This window comes from Macaca nemestrina, chromosome 5 (genome assembly GCF_043159975.1).
Source record: "Macaca nemestrina isolate mMacNem1 chromosome 5, mMacNem.hap1, whole genome shotgun sequence".
Classification (NCBI taxonomy): Eukaryota; Metazoa; Chordata; class Mammalia; order Primates; family Cercopithecidae; genus Macaca; species Macaca nemestrina.
This window is the reverse complement of record NC_092129.1, coordinates 159,911,824-159,931,061: the sequence shown is the minus strand read 5'-3', so window position 1 is coordinate 159,931,061 and position 19,238 is coordinate 159,911,824. Positions and strand designations below refer to the sequence as shown.

General features: G+C 40.4%; 1 long non-coding RNA gene and 1 other non-coding gene across 2 annotated transcripts; one reads left to right on the top strand and one right to left on the bottom strand.

The window, feature by feature from the left end:
* Positions 1-3,322: 3,322 nt before the first annotated feature.
* LOC139363203 (uncharacterized) lies at positions 3,323-7,429 on the bottom strand. Its single transcript, XR_011623153.1, has 3 exons — positions 6,655-7,429; positions 3,650-3,735; positions 3,323-3,473 (listed from the first exon to the last, which is right to left on the bottom strand). It is a non-coding gene; the product is annotated as an uncharacterized lncRNA (long non-coding RNA).
* A 9,530-nt stretch (positions 7,430-16,959) lies between these two features.
* Positions 16,960-17,064, top strand: LOC112426821 (small nucleolar RNA SNORD46). Its single transcript, XR_003018225.1, has one exon. It is a non-coding gene; the product is annotated as a small nucleolar RNA SNORD46 (small nucleolar RNA).
* The last annotated feature ends 2,174 nt before the right edge of the window (positions 17,065-19,238 follow it).

Sequence of the window (19,238 nt, the reverse complement as noted above, 5' to 3'; positions counted from 1 at the left end):
ATATATGTTAGAGATTCCCTAACTCCATTAATAGTGTTACTATGTGAACAGGACCTCAGCCGGAATACAATGACAGAGGGCTGTGTAAGCAGCTCCTTCATGGGCTCTCGAGGCCTCCTGGGATCTGTCCAGCTCCTTTCTGGTTTTATTATGGTTTTATTCTAGTCATATGCAAACACTCTCCCCTCTCTAAATGTGCCTGCACTTTCATGCCCCTATGCCTTCACTCACAATGCTTATTTTCCCGAGAATAACCACCTGCCTATTCTCTGGTTATAAACTCAATATTCAAGGCCACATCAAGAAATAGAAGCAGTAATAATAATAACTAACATATATTTGCGTGGGAGGGATCATTAAAGCCTTTTATATGTATCAATTCATTTAATTTTCAAAAAACCCTATGAGGTCAGGACTAATATCATACACCCATTTTACAGGAAAGGAAATAGGCAAAGAGAGGATAACTCATCCAAGGATAATCAGTAACTGACATACACAAGATTTGAATTCAAGCAGCCTGACTCCAGAGGCTGTACGCTCTGCCAATATGCCAACATGTTCTTCTGTCTCTAGAAATGCCACCTTTTCTCTGCAGCTTCTCCTTGATCTCTCTCTCTCTCACCCCTTCTCACTCTCACACACACACACACTCAGACTTAATGTATCTTCCTCAATAAATTCAGCACTTCGTACAAACACATTCTATCCCACTTATCTCTCTTTATTGTAGTGATTTGTTTACACATCTGTTCCTTCCATTAGAAGATGACCATTAGCTGCTTGGGTACAGAGAACATATCTTAATAAGTGGTGAACCCTCAGAATCAAATACATAAAACCTATGTGTTACTATTATATGGTTATTTAAAACAATTATTGCATTTTTATTCAGAGCCAAGCAATGTGCTGGCACTATAAAGGGATGATGAATAGGGGCACTAATGTTTTTGCATATCGTGTGTGTGTGTGTGTGTGTGTGTGTAAGAAGAAAAAGGATTTTCTAGGGAGGACTAAGTTTGGAGTATGAATATGGGTTCCCCAAAGCAAAGCTTCCCTCAATATAACATTTGAGTGGGAAAAACCCAGTCTGATGATTAGCTCACCATTTCTATATCTAAGAGCAAAATCTTCCAGCCAATGAGTCTAGCCCATTGACACAGAGCTGCCAGTCATACTTCTCATTCCAGCAAGAGACTGAGGGAACAGCTAAACCCACCTAGTCAAGAGCAGAGTGAATTGTTTCCAGCAGTCCTGAATAAACAACCTGGTCTTTCATCCTTACATATGAAAGTACAACCTGAGTCATCAGACATCTGAGCACATACACAGGGAATAACAGATTCAGTGGGAAACATAAGGACTTCAGAAATCACAGAACTCTAAAAAGAATCTAATCAGTCTTCAAGAAGAAATTAAAGCCATAAAAAATAGAATACTATGAAAAAGAACATCAAGTAGTTCAAAATAACAAATAACTAAAAGAAAAAGTTGAAAGCATTTCCTGGAAAGTAAAATAATCCCTCATTTTAAAAACGAAATTAAAAAAATTTTTTAAATGAAAAATATGAGACAATTGGTAAAGACATACAAATCAATCAAGGAGAAAAAGATAGCAGAAAACAATAATAGGGAAGAAGTTATCAGTAAAATAACAGAAAAAAATTTTCCAAAGCTATAGGATACAAAAATCTTCAGACTGAAAATGCCTGCCAAAGACTGGGTGCGGTGGCTCACACCTGTAATCCCAGCACTTTGGGAGGCTGAGGTGGGCATATTACTTGAGGTCAGGAGTTCGAGACCAGCCTGGCCAACACGGTGAAACCCCGGAGTGGAGGTTGCAGTGAGCAGAGTTCACCCCACTACACTCCAACCTGGTTGACAGAGTGATACTCCATCAAAAAGAAAGAAAGAGAGAGAGAGAGAGAAAGGAAAGAAAGAAAGAAAGAAAGAAAGAAAGAAAGAAAGAAAGAAAGAAAGAAAGAAAGAAAGAAAGAAAGAAAGAAAGAAAGAGAGAGAGAAAGAGAGAGAGAAAGAAGGATGCCTGCGGCATATTCAATAATATGCATGGTTAAAACAAAAAGTCAGGTATGTTTTTTGTGAAATTTTTGGACACAGAAGATAAAAGGATCCAAGAAGCATCCCAGAGAACAGCAGCCCACCTACAAAATGATAAAAGTCACACTGGGGAAAGAGCAGGTATGATCTCTGCAAAAGATAGTAAGCGAGGTAACTGAGTCTACAGAAAATACATGTTCCTCTTATTGAGAAGAAAAGAGCAAAGCAATAGAAACTCTAGGAAGAAAATTTTTTAATAAACTGCACAAAGAAATGGTGGTTGTAACATGATGGGGAATAATTGATAGAGCATAAGAAAACTGAAGCCACTGGAAACTTGACCTTCCCACTAGACACACATTCTATTTCTGTAGAACAGAAACTGGGATTATTGAACCCACAGAGAAAAAAACAGAATCTTGTCACCTCAATAGTTTTGCAGTGACGATCGTTACAAAGTCAAACTAATGCAAGCTCTTCTTACTTGTTTTCAACTTTCAGAATCAAACTATAGCCAAAAGTCTAAATTATGATTGTAAAATGAACTGTATGTGTGATAAATCTGATGATGTGAAAATGAAGGTAGTGCTAGCAAAATTCAGAAAGCAAAATAAAAAAAAAAATGAGGAGATAAAAGTAGGGACACTAATAGCCTCATCTGGTTTAGTGAAGAGTCAAGAGTAACGATCTTAGTCTCTTTGGGCTGCAATAACAAAATACCATAGACTGGGTGACTTATGAACAACCAGCATTTGTTTCTCACAGTTCTGGAGGCTAGGAAGTCACTTGGTGGAAGGGGGGACATTTGGTTTCTTTAGCCTCCTATAAGGGCACAAATCTCATTCATAAGGGCTCCAACCCCATGCCCCAGTCACCTCCCAAAGGCCTCACCTCCTAATACTATCACAGTAGGGGTTAGGCCTCAACATGTGAATTTTGTGGATATACAAACAATCAATCTGTAGCAGTAGCTGGCTAAAGTTTATAAAAATAAATAACGACTTAAGTTTATAATTTACAACTGTAAAGATAACTTAGTGAAAGAATTAAAAATAAAACATAACAAACAATGGAAAGAGGAGAGAATAAAATGAGAGAAAGTAAATGTAACCCTTCATCTTTAATTGTAAGAAATCAGGCTGGGCGCGGTGGCTCACACCTATAATCCCCGCACTTTGGAAGGTCGAGGCGGGTTTATCACTTGAGCTCAAGAGTTTGAGGACAGCATGGGCAACATGGAAAAATCCTATCTCTACTTAAAAAACAAAATACAAGAATTAGCTGGGTGTGGTGGTACATGCCTGTGGTTCCAGCTACTTGGGAGGCTGAGGCAGGAGGATCGCTTGAGCCAGGTCAAGGCTGCAGTGAGCTGAGGTCGCACCAATGCACTCCAGCCTGGGTGACAGAGCCGGACCCTGTCTCAAAAAAAAAAGATAAATTATTATTATCTCCATTAATAAATCAAGAAATAGTAAACATAGTATTTAAAGTTATGGAAGAAGCCACTAGAAGTTCAATTTCAAACAGTTAAACGAGATTGCCTCTGAGGGCTGGAGGAAGCCAGCGGTAAGGCAAGATGATTTTTACTCACATAACGAAGACAAGACCGTCCTAGTCACAGCCCTGGTCCCTGTAGTTCTTATACTGACTTTAATCTAATTTCTGTTGTGGTAGATGCTACAAAAAAAGAGGATACAATCATTAACAGAACCTTAAAACAAAAAGATTGATTCTAGTTTAAGGTTCTGGGAAAGCCTCAAAGGAAGTGATATTTAATTTGTGTCTTGAAATATGAGTAGAAGTTAACCAGAGTGATCTTGCCTTCACGAGGGATTTTTTCTTTTTTTGTGGGAGGTTGCAGGTCGGAGGTAGTGGATGATGGGAAGAAAGAGAGAAGAGCTTTGCAGGCAGAGGCAACAGCATGTGCAAACACACAGAGCCAAGACTGAGTGAGGCACATTGAAAAACTGTAAGAAGTCCATCCTAGCTGAAGCAGCCCGTGAGCCCTGGGGTGAGCGTCTAGAGATGGCAAGGCCAACAAGCCCTGTCACCAAGCCGCACACCTCCAGGAAGTACCATTTACAGTGACTGCAATGTAAACAGCACCTCCTAGAGCTGTGTAGCAGGACTACACTGGGGGAGCAGTTTGAGTAGTCGCAGAAGGTGGGGTTTGCTACAGAAGCACAAGATCAGACCAGAGGTGATGGGAGCCTTGAGGATCGAAGACAAGAGCAGAGAGAAGCCAGCATGGAGAGTGCGGCAGCGACTGAATCAGAAATGAATGCAAAGAGGGCAGAGGAGGGTTCTTGTTCTGTGCCCCAACCCTTAAGGTATGTTAGCTTTCTCTCCAAGTCCCTGTCTCTACAACATCACCAACTTCAGAATCAGAGGAATCATTTTCTTTGCCTTCTGAGAAATGGAAAATGTCAACAAGAAATGTTGGGCTTTTGTCATAATGGGACTGCTAACCAATGTTACCCTGTATCTTGCCCCTAAGTCAATTTTCTATCTGCTCTAGGAAAACAGGTGAGGCGGGAGAGGCTACCGTCTGTATGTTGCTAGTCAGCCTCTTCAGAGTACTGAATGATGAAACAGAACTCGGAAATGGAACAATGCAGAGAAAATAATTGAAATAGCTAAAATGTGTTGAGAGCTTCCTCTTTGCCAAGTAATGTGACAAATATCATTATGCATTTTTGCATTTAATATAATTTATCCTTGAAAGGATTCTAAGGATGACTACAGTTACTTTCTCCATTTTACAGATAAGGAAATCTGGGCTCAGAGAGATGAAGTGAGTCATCCAAGGTGGTCATGCAGCCAGAAAGTGATTCAACTAGTGTTAACGCCCAGGTAGCCTGACTCAAAGCCTTCCCTCCCTGTGAACAGATTCTGTCAGAAAGAATGAGAAAGTAGATACAACTCATCTTTGCATAATATGTCCCAGATTTAGCATATCTTTTAGCATAGGGCTCTGCACTTTTACACAGGATGCAAAAAAAAGGGCAGGAAATATTCTATATAATATTTTTATATATAATAAAATATACATATTTATTTATTGAATTTTTATTTATTATATAGGCAATAAAACCACTACATGGGAATTCAGTCTAAACCATTGCAGGCAATGAAAGTAAGATTCCACTGAACTAGAGTGCTGAGCTAACAAAAGATTGGTCCAGAAAGCTATTTTTGTCTTCCCAGAAATTTTATAAGAACAAGTCTGTAATCCACAAGCTCCCTGAAGGTTGGTACCCTATCTTACTCATATTTCTCCCCAACACCTAGCACAGTATCTAATTCACAGGATGAATGTTTGCTAAATTGAGGTGTTCGAGTTGAAGAAACTGCAATAATTGTTCTCAGTAAACAGACCTGCCTGTGACCTGCACCAATCCATATGATACTGTTAAGAATCATATTCCTCATGCAGCATGTGAATGTCTTGCATGCTTTGACCTGTCTTAAAATGCATTCACTGGAATTCCTGGAAGGTGTAATGTGTTCATCTCCCACAAGAGATGTGTGCATTTTTATTTATTTATTTTTTGAGACAGAGTCTTGCTCGGTTGCCCAGGCTGGAATGCAATGGCATCATCTTGGCTCACTGCAACCTCTGCCTCCTGGGCTCAAGCAATTCTCCTGTCTCAGCCTCCTGAGTAACTGGGACTACAGGCACCTGCCACCAAGCCCGGCTAATTCTTGTATTTTTAGTAGAGACGGAGTTTCACCATATTGGTAAGGCTGGCCTCAAACTCCTGACCTCAGGTGATGTGCCCGCCTTGGCCTCCCAAAGTGCTGGGATTACAAGCGTGAGCCACCATGCCCTACCGATGTGTGCATTTTTAACTATGCGAGTACAGCTCAACTCTGATTGAGGGAGGCAGGAGAGCCTAGTGTTAAGTTAAGCATGCAAGCTTCGGAGTCAGAGTATGCATTCAAGTTTTGGCTCTATCATTTTGCAGACTTGCAAAGGTAGGGCATTGGCCAAATGACTACAACTCTCTGGGCCTCAGTTTCCTCATCTCTCAAGAATGATTAAAAATTTGTACCTACTGGGGTTGCTGTTGAGGATTAAATGAGTTAACACAGCTAAAGCAATCAGAGCAATGACTTACACAGAGCTAGCACTTAATGTTAATTGTTACTATCTGGGGCAAGGCCCATTTAAAACACACCTGTTTAAGGCTCCAATAGAGGCATAAGGCTCCCAATTTGCCTGTGAACACGTGTGCTTTCACCTCTACAGTCACCCCTACTGTCGGATCTGAAGTGATTTGGAACTCACCAGACAGGGCACTGACCTTTTCAACATCAAGTTTAATTAAGCCTAGTGCATAGCTAAAGTGTGATGTTTCATGTCTTTCCATGTAGTTCAGTGAGAAAGATTTATTAACTCATTAAAATGTCGTGCTAGTTATTTTCAGCCTTTCAGAATGACTGTGACTTCCAGCAGCTATTTATCCCAAAAAAGACCCAGAATAGAGTCTGACTTTATGAACTTCCTAGACCTGAATCTATGTTACCGGATCATGTTGCTCCAACATTAGGAATCAAAAGCTTCAATGAATGTGGTGGCTGATTTAGACTCACCTGCCTCGGGTGACATTCAAAAGGTTGCTGATGTGTCATGGTGAGGCTGTGCCAGGCTGGCACCAGAGCCTGCTTATTCCTTGCATGGGGTGGAACTGGCTGAAGAGGCTGGGCAATCCGGGTCCAAGGAGCTGAGTCTCTGCCGTGTATTGACTGTCTTGCTTCTTGCGGACTGACTGCTTGAGCACATCGACCTCAAGTTCATCCACCCCACTTTCCATTTGGCCCATTGCACTGTTTCTATTTCCAAGACATAATCTCAGTCATGTCCCCATCAGCCTCACCCTAACTCTTCATTCAATTTGCAAATGTATATTCTCCTCTGAGGAGGCTTGCTTTTGAGGAAGATAGTAGAAATTCCCCCAAATTCCCTTCTCACTCCCATCCTGCAAAATGTGCCTACCCTAGAGTGTAATAATAAATCCACACTTTTATTTTTGCTTACTCTTTCTAGTGTTTTCTGGTTAAATTAGAAGCAGCAGAACATAGTGGCTAATAATGTAAGCTGAGAAGGGGTGAATCTAGACTGTTCAATTTACTAGTTGTGTGACTTTAAACAAATTATTTACACCATGTCTTACACACTTCATCAATAAAATAAAAGTAATGGTACCTTCCTCATAGGGCTCTAGTGATTATTTTTTAATCCATGTAAGGGCTTTAGAAGAGTATCTATCAAGTAAAGATTAATACTGATATTTTTGTTCTTGCAACTATTTATTGCTCTTGCAGCTAGTTGTTGTTCTCATTGTTTTTGTTACAGTCCTCCTAGTGGGCAAGGACTCAGTCACTCACTCATAGTGCCAAGCAGAGATTCATACTTAATAATGTTCTTTTGATAATGGCTAATGATGGGAATAAGAATGAGGGAAGAAGATGCCAAATAAGATCTAGGTTTTTAATAAATTAAGGGAGCAAAAATGATTTCCCTAGCAGTCAAATTTCTAAATGCATTTCCACCATCATCTCCAGCTTCCTATTCGTTAATACAATTTCCTGCTTTCGAATATTGAGCACCAAACAGGAAATTAGTTTGAGGATGATGGTCTCCAGCCAAAGAAAGGAAAGCAATTTCCATGGCACGTAACCAGACACCTTTTCTAGGATATCCTCGGAAACTGGATGTAACCAGCATGGACCTCGAAGTACTTTCAGTGGACCTTAAAGTTTCACTCCTAGAAATGAAGGGCAAAATTGCACTTCCTCCTCTGAATAACCCAAATGATCATCCAAATTTTATTTTCTACCCGGAGACTGCCTGTCAGAAATGCAAATGCAGAAGGATGTGACACTGCAGCTGGTGGAAAATGGGAGGCTTTCCGGTGGTGAACCCCTCTTTGTGTCAGGGTCACTTGTGCACAGGAACAGCAAAGCCAGGATATGGAGCCTGCTTTCGGCGTGGTTTACTCTCTGGCAGCTGGAGACATGATGCTCTACATGGCAGAGGGCCCAATAAACCTTTTATTGATGATGAAGACAATATATAGATCCTCACACGAACATGACGCCTGAACAGGTATCTGGTTGCCAACTAGTATTTTACCAGAAGCCTAATACCTTGAGCGCTTCACAGATGACGACAATCACATGATAGAAACTTTCCAATGTACCATTCATATCATCTGTGGCTATTCTATGTAGGCTGCAGGGGATGGAATCAGCCATAGTTAAGGCTCTAAGGTAGCTACGAAGACAAATTCCCCAAATTTTACATGTAAACAGTTTTGATGTTCAATGCTGTGAAGCTTACCAAAGCTAATGTCAAGATGATTACATAGCACGTAGAATGGGCTTGCTCCATCCTACTCTCATACACACACATACTCACGCCATCAGTGCCAATACCATCTCCCCTCTTTTTCTAAGGGACATCCTAAAAATTAATCAGCAGCTTTAGTTAAAAAAAAAAAAGTTATGAATCTAGCAGATCAAGGTAATGTAAGTATAGCAAGACTGAAAATAGAGCTCTGGGCAGTATGTTTGTTAATAATGAAAAAGAACCAAGAAAGAAACTGTTCTGGCTCAAAAGTAGGTAGTAGAGAAGCAGAAAGATGCCAGGGAAGGTTGCCAGCAGTTTCAAAAGAAGATGCCAAAAACCAAGTAAGAATAAAACAAGCTAATAATTAATATTTCACAGCTGCTGAATGCTTACTCTGTGCCGAGTGCTATACATACATTCTGCCTTAAATCCTCACCGGTGGACAAAGTAGCATAGTAGTATTATTTCTCCTTTCCATAAGGGAAAAAAACTGCACCTCAGAGAGGTTAGAAAAGTTGCCTAAGTCACACGGTAAGTGTCAAAGCCAAAACTAAAACCAAGTCCACCTGATGCTGCCTGTGTACTTAAGCACTAGTGACAAGGGAAGTGACCTGAGATGGAAGAGGAAGAGAGTCAAGGAGGTAGCAGGAGCTGGCAAGGCCAGGGTGGTCTGTGAACAAGGGATTCTGACTCAGAGAATCTTATGAAAAGTCAAGCTTGGCCAGGCACGGTGGCTCACGCCTGTCATCTCAGCACTTTGGGAGGCCAAGGCGGGTGGATCACGAGGTTAGGAGTTTGAGACCAGCCTGGCCAACATGATGAAACCCCGTCTCTACTAAAAATATACAAATTAGCCAGGCATGGTGGCAGGCACCTGTAATCCCAGCTACACAGGAAGCTGAGGCAGGAGAATTGCTTAAACCTGGGTGATGGAGGTTGCAGTGAGCCAAGATTGTGCCACCACACTCCAAACTGAGTGACAGAGACTCTATCTCAAAAAAAAAAAAAATTCAATCTCACCATTGTCTGCTCATGGCATGTACACTACTTGAGTGTTCTTAGAAAGGAGCTGCCTAATGCTTAACCAGAGCTGGCATGTCCAAATCCTACCCACATACCTAATCTCAGTTCAAATGCTACTTCTTCCACAAAGTCTTTGCTGATTTCTCAAATGGAAATGGAAATGATCCCTCTCCCTCCACTGAACATCTTCATCTTTATTTCTCTAATGCCCTTTAGCCCTTTCTATCTTATAAGGTAGTTATTTAAATCCATGTCACCCATTTCAACAAATATTGGTCACCCACCATTAGACAGGAAAATGTTGAACTTGTTAACATCCAATGGATATGAAATTCTAGTGACAGATGGCTCACTCTCCTCTAAAGATGTGAGCTCCTCTTTCACTAAGTAGATTTGGGGGCTTGGTGCAGCGGCTCATGCCTGTAATCCCAACACTTTGAGAGGCCGAAGCAGGGAGATCACATGAGGCCAGGAGTTCAAGACTGGCCTGGCCAATATGGAGAAGCTCTGTCTCTATTAATAATACAAAAACTAGCTGGGTTTGGTGATGCACGTCTATACTCTCAGCTACTTAGGAGGCTGAGGCAGGAGAATCGCTTGAACCCAGGAGGTGAAGGTTGCAGTGAGCCGAGATCACGCCACTGCAGTCCAGCCTGGTGACAGAGTGAGACTCTGTTTCAGAAAAAAAAAAAAAAAAGAAAAAAAAAAAAAGAAAGTAGATTTGGGAAGGTGTCTGCCAAGCTCAGGTCTGCATTTTCAGTCTTTCTTTCATCTAGCTGGAGTCATGTGGCTGAGGTCTGGCCAACCGTATGTGGGCAGAAATAACTGTACACCTCACCCACGCCTGGCCTTTAAGAAGCTCCCCTGTGATTCTGGTCTCCCTCTTTTGCCATCTTCCGGCTGGATGCCAACAGGTGGGGCAACCTGGGAGCCATGAGTAAAGTGCCATTGTCCCTGTCAGCCTGGTTCTCTAAATAACTGTGTGGCAATACAGTTCCCCATCCCTTGTCTCACACCTTAATTTTATGTGAACACTTGTTTATATTTATATAAATTTATATGTTGTTAAACCACTGAAATGTTATAGTTATCTGCTTAAATAAACAAGAGGTGTAAGATTCAGCCACTACTATGATAAATTCAGGAGGTATCAGGTCTGTACAGAAACCCTGAGGCCTAGGGCTTCGATAGTTAACACACACAGCAGGGATGGAATCCAGCCTTATGCCCATGCACAGCAGAAAAAAAAAAAAAAAAAAAACGACACGACTGCACACTGGAGATGAACCTTATAAGAATGTACATGTGGCTGGGCACGGTGGCTCACTCCTACAATTCCAGCAGTTTGGGAGGCCAAGGAGGGGGGATCACTTGAGGTCAGGAGTTTGAGACCAGCCTGGCCAGCATGGTGAAACCCTATCTCTACTAAAAATACAAAAATTACCCGGGCATGTTGGCACAAGCCTGTAATCCCAGCTACTCAGGAGGCTGTGGCAGGAGAATTGCTTGAACCTGGGAGGCAGAGCTTACAGTGAGCCAAGATCATGCCACTGCACTCCAGCCTGGGCAACAGAGTAAGACTCCATCTCAAAAAAAAAAAAAAAAAAAAAAGGAATAAAAGAAAAAGAATGCACACCTGATTGAAACCCTGGCAGTATGGAAAATACTGGAAAATTCTCAATGTTAACAATTATTTTAAAAATTACATGAAAACTACTGGAATGAAAGTCTATAAATATGGAAAACCTGATGCCAATTAATTTTTGTAGAATTCTTAAGAAAATTCAAAACATGAACAAAATGTTATACGACTCATAAATGTACTGTGTTTATCAATGGCTCATTATTAAAGAGGGTCTCTGGACTATGGATTTTCACTGCTTTTGCAAGACAACACTGAGGTGGGAATTCTGTACATGAGCAATAGTATAGGAGTTTAACAGGTAGTGGTGTTCTTGTGTTGAATCATTGTGTGAATTTAAATGTACTTCTTTGAGACAAAGTTTCAATTTTGTTGCCTAGGCTGGAGTGCAGTGGCGTGATCTCAGCTCACTGCAACCTCCGCCTCCCAGGTTCAAGTGATTATCCTGCCTCAGCCTCCCAATTAACTGGGATTACAGGTGTCTGCCAGCACGCCCAGTTAATTTTTTGTATTTTTAGTAGAGATGCAGTTTCACCATGTTTGTCAGGCTGTTCTCGAACTCCTGACCTCAGGTGATCCACCCATCTCGACCTCCCAAAGTGCTGAGATCCCAGATGTGAGCCACTGCACCTGGCCTTAAATGTACTTCTTATATATAGGTAGGTTTAATTTTTATATAGTTGCTTAATAGTTCTGCGATTAATCGGCCATTGAAAAATGAGTCTTTGCTAATTGTCGGGATTTTTTTACTCACTTTTGTGACAGCTTCTGGATATCCTCACTCATTTTATATATTCCGTCTGTTATTATAACAAAAACTTCTCAATTTGGGTGTATAAAACTTTGTTTTCTTTGCTAATAAAGAGTTGGTGTTGGCTGGGTGCAGTGGCTCACGCCTGCAATCCCAGCACTTTGGGAAGCCGAGGTGGGTGCATCACCTGAGGTCAGGAGTTCGAGACCAACCTAACCAACATGGTGAAATCCCGTCTTTACTAAAAATACAAATAAAATAAAGCCAGGCGTGGTGGTGAGCGCCTGTAATCCCAACTACTCAGAAGGCTGAGGCAAGAGAATTGCTTGAACCCAGGAGACAGAGGTTCCAGTGAGCCGACACAATGCCACTGCACTCCAGCCTCAGTGACAGAGCGAGACTCCATCTCAAAAAAGAAGGAAAAAAAAGAGTTGGTGTCAATTTTTAAGTACGTAAATTTTCTCATGAAGTATGGTTTTATGTGATTATTACTTTCATGCATTGTCCTTTACTCTGTCATTATTTCTGGCTGTTATTTGATATTTTACTTTGAATTAAGGACCAAGAACTGTGATAGGAGAATATGTGGTGTCTAATCTGAGGAAGAAAGCATACACTCTCACCATCAAATGTAATGCTAGTTATGAGTTTTTAATAAATACCTTAACACAGGTTTTTAAAGTGAGAAAAAAAGAATATGAGACCTCTCCCTAACATAGGTTCCCTCATGCAACAGTCTGGACTTGCTTGAATTGCTTGAAGCCGGGCGAATTAGTTTATGAATGGCAAATTAGAAACAGCCTACTCTCCGAGGCTCCTAGAAACAGCATGGAAACAAGACTTCTTGCTATCCACCCTAGCCTCTTGGTAGTTACAAAGAAAAAAAAAAAAAACCTATTCAAGTCAAATCCAATTCTATAACATGCAGGTCTCAAACATATACTACCCAAGTAGTTTGGGACTCCCAAATCAAAAGAATAGACATAATATTGGTCTAAGAACCATGAAAGCTCTAGGACATTGGCAAAAGGAAATGTGAAAGACTTCTACAACGCAGAGTATAAACGTGTCATGCAAGCAAAGAATCCAAAGATAAGCCCACAATAAAAACGTGCAGGCCATACAAGGAAAGGAACCCTGATGAGAGAAGCTGAGCAGACACAACAGATGGGAAAACAGGCACTTAAGGAAACAAATATAATTTGTAAAAGTGTGGGTATCTATAACTGAATATTTACATATGTTCAAAATTATTAAAATTGTAAAAGGCATAGAAAATGTAATGAAAGAACAAGATCTCTGAAAAGACAAAAAGAAAACCAAATTTGAGAAAACCAAATAGAGCTTCTAAAAATGAAAACCATAGTCATTAATCTTAAAAACAAAATGAAAGAAAAAAACAGCAGATTGGATGCAGCTAAAAAAAGATTTAAGGAACTGAAGAAAGAGCTGAAATAATTACCCATAACCCAGAATAAAGATATAAATGAATAAAAATATAAAAGAAAGACTGAGACTTGGAAAAAGAATTAAATATCCTCTGTGTATCCAAAAAGAGATAAAAGAGAGAAAAAGTGATATAAGAATGAGGTAATACTTGATAGTATCTGAGAATTTTCCAGAATTAGGAGAGAAAATATGAAAAATAGAAATAGCAAAATAGAATGAAGTCAAAATATATGTAAATTGAATTAACTTCCTATATAAAAGAAAATGATTCATAGATTAATTTTTTTAAATCCAGTTATTTGCCATTTAAAAGACATACTCTTATAATGGTACAGAAAGGATGAAAGAGAATGAAAAAAGTTATGGCTATTCTCACACTAACCAAAAAGTGCTGTCACAGTAGTAGTGATATCCAAAGAAAAAACATAGCCCTTTAGCAAGACCATGAATTTATTTGTCTAGTCCATTGAAATGCAAACTGCTTCTGATTCTCCTTCCTCATAGGAATTGAGAAGAACGCCTATCCCAGAACAATAGCCACATAAAACGAACAGAGGCTGTGTTCATCTTCTCTAATAAAGATACTGCATCTGGCACAAGCTTTTGTAATTGAGGCTACTACTTTAAGTGATGGTAGTACATTATCATCACCATGATCCATTCACTTTTTGCTGTAGCCGGACTAGTAAATTAAACAGGGATGTAACGGGGACTACTACCCTTGCATCCTTTACATATTTGAGGATAGCACTAATACCTTCCATTCCCTCAATATGTGATATTTTATTTTACTGGTCTGGGAGGGGGCATTTCAGAGGCTTCTACTTGGCCTTTTCTACTATAATACCTCTTATTCTATGATTCATAGGTCCTTCCAGTAGAAGACAACTTAAAATTATAAAAAATAAGAAAATCTATAGTTCATGGGGACTCACGTGTGAAGATTCTGTCAACAGCTAACAATGGTGATTCTGATTATACATTTGGGACTGAAGAAATATGACCACTCACTGGGTCCGTGAATGCAGAGGACCCACTGTGCGATGGACTTTGGTGAGGACTCCATTTATTATCTCACTCTCATATGTCCTACTGTAATAGAGACCACGTGTTACTTTGGGTCTTCAAGAATCAGTGTCAACTTGGAATCCAACAGTGCTCAAAAAAGCTTTGCATTTCCCTTTTGTCAGTGTCTAGATTATCTGAGGAATTGGCTTGTAGGTCACTTTGGGGAAGGACTTGAGGAATTACTAAACTGCCTATGCCAGGGTGTTTCTGAGTCCTCCTCGTAAGGACCCAGCTTCTTCAGCTGATGGGTTCTGACTAAAAAATAGTTCAGGATGAAACCCAGCCAAAGGATGTTCACTGTTTATTGGAACAGCTGACCTCAGCCTTCTGCTCAACCATTCTTTACTCCACTTGATAAAATACATTAAGCACACCCTTGATAGCTGCCCATACATCTTGCCTTTAGAAACACTATATCCTGTTGACCATCTTTACAGATCCTGCAAGTCAAGGCCTTCTGGTTGTCATTCCAATGTTGCTGTCCATAATAATTCCCACCTTGCTTCCGATGGTTAAGTGCTATTCTGGGATCCCCATTATCTTTACTGCTGCTAGAGAACTCAGTTTTCCAATGGCATCTCCTACTTTCCACCTTATCTAGTATAGCCACTACTGAGCTTCTCTAAAATGCTGGTGTTCACCAGTACACTGAACACCTTGACAAATGTTGTGCCTGCAAGCTCTCCTAACACTTCTCTGTTTTATATAGGAGACTCAATCTGGCATGCTCATATCATTGTGCCTTTTGATCCCTTCCTCCATAGTCTGCCATCACAGTCTGGCATCTCTACTTCATGTAATTGGAACATGTGCTTTTTGCAATCTTCCAAGAGTCATCCCAGCAGCACATGAGATCCGTCTTTCAGGACCTTTGCTGGAGGGGTTAAATCCTGTGTCACCAGGGCATGGCCCCAAATTTACAAACTCTTCCTTATCCAGTTATATACTCTTCCCCCAGTTGATCCAACACCCTCAGAATTAACTCTAGGCATGCCACCCTGTTTCTTGCAGGAGAGTAAGCATTGTCTAGTAAGTGGGCTCTGCTCCCATTTGAGGCCTCTGCATAGACTTCAGGTAATGAGGGGCCTCTACCTTCCAACAAAGGAGAACGGATCATTTCCACACATGCAAATGGTTCAGAGGAAAGTGGAGGAGGTTCCAAGTTCTCAAGTGCATGTACCCTGATTGTCCTACACCAAGTCCTGGGGTTCTAATCCTTCCCCATTAAGGACTTGACATTGGGGGAAACTTGCCTAGGCTGAGAACTCAGTATCTCTTATTAAGTACTAGTTCTGATCTTCAGCTCTATCTGCTTTTGAATGTGGGGGAAAAGTATTCTTTTAAGTGTTACCAGTGAAGTCCTCTGAATTTCACGCTTGGCTTTGAATGGTTAATAGAACTGAGTCTGTCATTTGTTTTTCAATTCTTAAAGCGTGCTTAGTGAAAGCAACCTAATTCCATAATCTGCCTTAGAGTTACTATTTCTGCACATACCTCCTGTGAAAGAAAAGTAAAATGTCAGGACCTCAAACTCACTATGCCAAAGGGAAAGTTAAGCTTGGGGGCTGAGTCACACCAAAAACAAACAACAAAAAAACTGCTTTTCTTTTGTTCCCAGATAGCTGTAATTTCACATGCTTACTTTATCTTATGTGAAACACAGATTTACTGAGTGCGAGACAAATGCCTAATTGACTTTTTCCCCTACTGTCTTTTTAATCACGTAAAATGTAGATTCACCGAGTACTACTCAAAGGCTCACAAGACTATAATCAGTTGCCTTATTGCTTGCCCTCCCTCACTTTTTTCTTCCCCTCCTGCTTGCTCTTTCCCCTTAAATGCTGAAATTTCCAAAATCCTTTAGGGAAAAAGCACCGGTCACAGATCCTACAGTAACTTTTGTTCTTATTCCCAGGCATGTCCCCAACCTCAGCAAAATAAACTTCTAATCGACTGAGATCTGTCTCAGTCCCTTTTTGGTTTACACTCCAAACTCCACAGGCATTGCGCTAGTTAGTGCATCCCTTTCAACCTATATACTGTCCCAGTTTGCTGCAGATGAAAATCTTCACAACCACACTGCTACAACCTGCCAGAGACTATCAAAACTCCATTTACCTCCAGTGATGAGATATCCATTGCTGTCAGGCCCGCAAGTTATCCATTCCCAGAATTCCATCCTGAAAAATCTATTTCCAAAGCCTAAGCTCTTCTGATACCCTGTCTTAAGTTGGGCCCCCTAGATGCAGAACCTGAGATGGGGATTCTTCTATAGTTTATTGAGGGATGGTTCATAAGAGGAGTGGGAGAAGCAGGACAGGGTGGAGGGGAAAGTAAAGCAAGATGTGGCCCGAGATGCAGATTACAAGTATTGCAAGATGTAGTCGAAAAGTACCTGCAGCCTGATCCCACCTTGAGACAAAGGGATGCAGAGTGTGCAACTCCAATACACACACTGCATCAGAGTTAGTCCCACCTTGAAGCAAAGGGATGACACCTTTCTTTTTCGGTCAGTCTGTTGTTGACTGCAAGCTATTAATGCAAGGAGGGAACATCCCGGCCAAGGCAGCTTCTGTTCGACTGTGGGCAATTCTCTGAAGCAAGTAAACAGTCACTCGGAGGTGATGAAAAAGCATCCCTAGGTGTAGTTGTGACCATCTTGGTCAGCTATGTGCCAGTTGCCAGTGCAAGGACTTGTCATAGTTACAGTGGCTGTGCTAAAGTGAAAGAACACACATAGCATTTGACAGGTGGGTGCACCAGCCAAGTGAAATGGGATCTGGGTAGAGCACTCACAGCACACATTTACCCATGAGTCAATGAACAAACAGAAAATTACAAAACCTATTTAAAGCCAAATGACCATAAAAAATAATTTACATCAAAATCTGAGGTTATAGCTAATATGATACACACTAGTAAATTTATAGCCTCAAAAGCATGTTAGAAATGAATAAAGCCAAAATGTAATTAGAAAGGCATTCAACTTAAGGAATTATAGAAAACACACAGAAAGCAGAAGAAAGGAAGTATTTTTGATAAGAGCAATAAGGAAATAGAAAAAAATAGTACAAAGGATTAAAAAATGTGTTGTTTTAGAAAACATTAATAAAAACAAATATCTGGCAATATTGAACAAGAAACAGAAAAGCAGATGTAAACAATATTGGAAATGGAAAGAGAACATGACTACATTTAGGCAAGAGTTTTTAAAAGGTCTAAAAATATCATAAATAACTTTTGCCAAATAAATTTGAAAATATGAAAGAAATGAACAATTTTTTAAAGAAATACGGATTGCCAATAAACAGAAAACCTGAATAGACAGGTAACCAGAAAAGAAGTTGAATTTTAAAAAAGAAAAACCACTTTAATCATATATACACACACACACACACACACAAATACCAGGCTGAATAAGTAATGAAACACTCAAGAAAGAGATGACCCAAACCTACAAACGTTTTAGTGAGTAGAAAGCCCTCTTCCTTATTTTATGAAGCTAACATAACCTTACTACCATAACCAGAAAAGAGGATGTATGAAAACAATCAAAATAGATCAATTCCATTTACATAGGTATAAATATGCTAAATATTAGCAAATCAAATCCAGAAACATGTAAAAATGATATATAACCAATTATTGTTTGTCTTAAGCATGTAAGAACAGTTTAACATTAGAGAACAAAGTAATGTAATTTACAACATTTAAAAAACTAAAGGAGGCCGGGCTCGGTGGCTCACGCCTGTAATCCCAGCACTTTGGGAGGCTGAGACGGGTGGATCACGAGGTCAGAAGATCGAGACCATCCTGGCTAACACAGTGAAACCCCGTCTCTACTAAAAATGCAAAAAATTAGCTGGGCGTGGTGGCGGGCGCCTGTAGTCCCAGCTACTTGGGAGGCTAAGGCAGGAGGATGGCGTCAACCCGGGAGGCAGCGCTTGCAGTGAGCCGAGATCGTGCCACTGAACTCCAGACTGGGCGACTGAGCGAGATTCCGTCTCAAAAAAAAAAAAAAACTAAAGGAGAAACATAACAATCTTAACGGATGCAGAGTTTCATAAAATTCATTCATAACTCATGAACTCAGAGTTTTCAAATAAAATAAAACTCTTAGAAAACTAGCAGTAAATTGAAATAAGGCATCTACCAGACACATCAGCAAACATCACACTTAATGTTAAATACTAGAAGCGTTCCCTCAATGTTAAGGGAAGACAAAAATATCTGCCATTGCTGCTTCCATCCAATATGTGCTAGTGGTTATAGCTTGTTCAATAAGATAAGAAAAAAAGTAGTAATTTTAAGGATCAAAACAGGAAAAAACAAATGTTACTTTTGCAGATAATATTACTGTCTTTTTTAAAGTCCTACAGAAACTACAAACCACTTCTAAGAAGTAGTTCAGGGCCAGACACAGTGGCTCACGCCTGTAATCCCAGCACTTAGGGAGGCCGAGGCGGGCAGATCACAAGGTCAAGAGATCGAGACCATCCTGGCCAACATGGTGAAACCCCGCCTCTACTAAAAATACAAAAATCAGCTGGGCGTAGTGGCGGGTGCCTGTAATCCCAGCTACTCAGGAGGCTGAGGCAGGAGAATCACTTGAACCTGGGAGGTGGAGGTGGCAGTGAGCCAAGATCGCACCACTGCACTCCAGCCTGGTAACAAAGCAAGACTGCATGTCAAAAAAAAAAAAAAAAAAAAAATTCAGTAAGGTACTGAATACGAGATCCGCTTGTAGAAATCAACAACATGTTGAACAGGTATTTTCAAGAGAAGAGAACATTTGAGTTGGAAGTAACTATAAGATATCCAACTGAACGTTATATACATAGGTCTGCAGCTCCCAGGGAGAAGCCCAACCTTGAGATACAGATTTGGAAGTC